Raw genomic sequence first — 4,626 nt, 5'->3', positions numbered from 1 at the left:
CGCTGCCCCCATTAGAATAGCTCATATCTCGGAAAGGGCTTGGCCGAAAAATGTGGCATCATCTGGTACAGACAAGTCAAGGGTAGCGTGAGCAATACAACAGCATATTGAAATTGACTGAACTGGTCCTTTAACAAAATACACTACTGCAACCTCTAAAACCTAGAAACAAGGCAGCTGTGTTTAGAGCGACCGTTTGTTTACTCAGCCTCCTCGATTGCACCGTTTTGTAAAAATCTGCTGACTCATCACCGTAAATTATAAAATACGATCCCACGACACCCCCTGCATCGCAGAACCACAGCACAACACGGCTCGGCACGGCTCATACAAACCCATCTTACTCCGGCCTGGTGTGTGTATCACCAAGCGTGTGATTAGTGGTGGCGTTGTGCTTAGGAGATGAGGGCTGCATAACTCTCCATCAGAGCAGCACTACATCTGCGTTGCATACGTCCTCCTCAGTCAGTGGGTGATATACAGTACAAAGTTGAATGATATACAACCAGTATTTCCCCATCTTCCGTCGTATGTCTATAGATGCGGTATGTATGTAGGCCTAGTCTTTTTGTAGCAATTGTTTTACTGTTGCATTATGTTAAGTTTTTGAATTGCAAAAGACATCCCTACAACAGCAAGGTTACGTTAGGCCCAAAACAGTACAGTAGGTGTACTACTTTACACTACTTTACAGTAGGTGTATAAATGAAAACGATAAGGGTCCTGATATACCGTAGGGCAGTCATAGGGTAAGTGATTAGGGCGTCAGACTTGTAGCCCAAAGGTTGCCAGTTCGACTTCAGACCCGCCAGGTTGGTGGGGGGAGTAATTAACCAGTGCTCTCCCCCATCCTCCTCCATGACTGAGGTACCCTGAGCATGGTACCGTCCCGCCGCATTGCTCCCTTGGGGCGCCATTGGTGGCTGCCCCCTTGCATGGGTGAGGCATAAATGCAATTTCGAGTGTGCAGTGAACACTTGTGTGCTGTGGAGTGCTGTGTCACAATGACAATGGGAGTTGGAGTTTCCCAGTTGGGCTTTCACGGCTTTCACGTTTTCACGATTTGAAAACAATATCACTTATATCCCTGAGTATGACAAATTTCATGTATGAGTCCATGAATTCAACTCAGTTGAAGCTTCCAACAAGATGCTTATTATCTTTAAAATGGCGAGAGACTGATTTTCATTTTATATGATGACATTTACAAAGTGTTAACAGAAAAAAATCATCACAGTGGGGACCCATTGGCTATTTTGTTTCAAATTGGAGGTACTGTAGACTTGAATTTGGCTCGCCTTCAAGAGTTGGGCCAGTACATGTGGGTAGAAGAGGTGCCGAAATAAAGTCCACAGCTATCATTAAAAACAAACTCATTAACTGTGTCGCCACAAGAAAAAAAACATTGGAATAAGACGTGTGAGAAGTGAAGGCAGTTCAAGCTAAAACCAAGTCATGAGACTCCACTGAACTGAAGTGGACATAACTGAAGTCATTTGATTCATCCACATTAGGACTGAAAATAAAGATTCTCATGGAAAAAAAAACAAAGACATCATCTCTATACGCACACAGTATACTTACATAGGATCATAACAAAGCTATACTGAGCTGTGAAAATCAGACCCTTGCAAATGTACCCATCCGATCTTCTTGTTTTCCATCCTAAAGAGGGGAAACTCTTTCTCGGCTGGCACAACGTAAATGGGTGTGATATCTAAGGGTATTTCAATATTATTTTAACAAGCGCTCTCTTAAATGTGCCCATAAACTAACTTTGACCATTTTTAAATAGGGAAGAGACTCCGAGGGTTTATGGTTGCTCTACAAAAATACTGGGTTTGACAGTGGGACAAATACACTGCTTCTTATGTAATTCTCTTTTCGTTTTTGTTTTTTAATATATTTGTTTTTGCTTTGGTGGATACAGGTATAAGTTAATGTTCTGCGTTGTGTTTCTCAAAAGCGTAGTTGTTAGCCAGTTAGCAAAGTGGGAAACTGCATTGTAGCCAACAAAGTAGCTAACAAAGATAGCAACTGGTTTCGAGAAATGCACCACTGACCTTAATATGAGAAAATAATGCCAAAATGTATACATCCATCTACACTCTACACTGTAAAAGTTTGAAGGTTCGGTAACACTTTACTTGATGCCGGTGTCATAAGCATGTCATTACAGTGTCATAATAGTGTCTTGAAACTGTCATAGATAAGTCATAAACATTATGTCCATGTCATAACCGAATGTCACTTAAGGCCAACAGTCATAAAATGTTTATGACATGGACATAATGTTTATGACACGTGCATAACTGTGCCATGACACTGTAATGACATGCTTATGACACCGGCGTCAAGTTAAGTGTTACCGAAGGTTCTTCTAAGAACCTTCAGTTGCATCGTGGGGGAACCCATGCGTTCTCTGAGGAAGTTAAAAGTTTTGGGCAGGACCGCAAGGTTCATTAGAGAACCTTTAAACGTTCTTCCACAGGTTTCCCAAAGAAACTTTGGGCTCTTGGGTTCTGAGGAATATTCAGGAAAAGCTTTTTGTTGAACAGTTTTGTAGGTTTCTTCGGAGAACATTTCACATTTACAGTGTGCAGCTGGATTCCCTGTGAAGGTGTGTGATTTGCTGCATCACCAAAACCACACAGTGTAATATACCAACAGTTTATTGACGTCACACGTCAGAGGACAGAGTATACTACATGGCCAGTTTGAGCAATGTGTACATCATGAGTTAAAACAATAGCCTACTATCTCAGAATGCATAATACCATAGGCTATGTAATAAGGAAATGTGTCGGACAAGCAGACATTAACTAATAACACATGTCCTTGGATAGACAGAGTCCTGTTTTACAAGGCTGTTCCTGTGACACGTTTTACATGTATGTCCTTGACAAACCCGACTTGGTTTGTGGGCCACAGCTAAGGCTAAGATGATTCAGGCTTCTGCTGATTATGATAAAAAAATGAAATTCAGGTTTGCTTTTCTTTCTGCACTCTTGAGCGTTAAACACTGAGCATGTGATGTTTACTTAATGCTGTCTAGACCTCAGAGCTGCTGTGTGTGTGTGTGTGTGTGTGTGTGTGTGTGTGTGTGTGTGTGTGTGTGTGTGTGTGTGTGCGCGTGTCTGTGTGTGGCGTGCGTGCGTGCGTGCGTGCGTGTGTTGCTCCGCTTGCTTCTTTCCACTCCAGACAATAAACTGTAAAATCTGTTATGATTACAAACAAGCCTTCTAAAACCAAAGCCATTTAGCCCATGCGACTGTCTGAGACATGGGTCGAGTCAGGCAAAGGTTGTCAGACATACTAAGAGCGACAGCGAGACAGTTAGACAGGCAGCGAGACCAATGCTCACATTCACCCAACGCGGAGGTACAGAGGAGAAGGTGGGACATAGAGAAACTGGGGAAAAGACAAGACAAGGCAAGCCTCATGTCTCCTGCCTCTGTTCCACTGCTGCGTAAATCTGTTTATGACATTTGTGTGGAGCAGCACTGTACAGTAACACAGGGCTGGACTGATACGAGCAAACTGCCCTGGCATTTTTGAATTAGACCAGCCCCTCGCACACAGTACACAGGCCACTTTCATAGTACGTATATCCTGATTGGTTTGGTCCATTGTCTATATTTAAGATGGGCCAATGTGAAGCCCCCACTAAATTGGGGGCCCTGTCCCTGAGGTAATGAAAAAAGAACAACAGCAAAGGCAATGGCCCCCGAGGACCGAGGCACTGGGGAAATGCCCCGTGTGCCAGATAACCAGTCCAGCCCTTCTGTAAGATTACTCACTCCTGTTGTGGTTTGCATACCTACAAACATATAGAGAGTAGACTGATGAGTCCCACGTCAAAATGACAATGAGTGAGCCTAGTAAAAAAAACTGCTTGCTTCAACAAGCGTACTGTACGTGACACACTGTCTTTCCCCATTAAACCTCCTGAACTTGGCACGCACTCCTAGACACACGGCACATGGTACCGTATTGTATTCCCAGTCGTCTTGAACTTGACACATGCCGTTTTCCCATTTAAGTTCCTGAACGTGACAGCATTCATTAACACAAAAGGGCAATTGTGGGGCAAGATGGGGGTAAGTAAGGGTGATTCTGCAGCCCTTAAGGGCATGTGATTTTTAACCTTGCCGATACTGGTCATGCTTTTGATAAACATAATTTAGATGCTAATGGTAACGTAAACACAAAGTTGTGATAATACCATTGATATTATGATATTAACGTTCATGCGCGTGTGTGTGTGGGGGGGTATCTCTTCCTGATCCATGGGAGCGTCGCCTGTTGTCTTACTGAAGAGCAACACTTACGGTTAATCCCATTACACCCCTTACCCCTACGCCTTTCCCCTTCCCCTCCGTTTTGCCCGTCCACGTGTAGGGGTAGTGGCATCTCGATTCACGTTGAGACAGAGGGGTAGGGGAACGACGAAGGGCTTTCCACCCCTCCGTGAGGAGATTTTCCGACACCACACTCTGTCGACGGAGGGCTACGACAGATTTCCCTGAATGCATTGCGAATGCCTTTAATGCCGGCATCCACAACAGCACACAAGTTTTATTGTCGCCCCAATGACAGTTTTAAAGTGGTAATAATTATTCCATT

Source organism: Engraulis encrasicolus, chromosome 12 (assembly GCF_034702125.1).
Source record: "Engraulis encrasicolus isolate BLACKSEA-1 chromosome 12, IST_EnEncr_1.0, whole genome shotgun sequence".
NCBI lineage: Eukaryota > Metazoa > Chordata > Actinopteri > Clupeiformes > Engraulidae > Engraulis > Engraulis encrasicolus.
Note: the sequence above shows the minus strand (reverse complement) of the source record.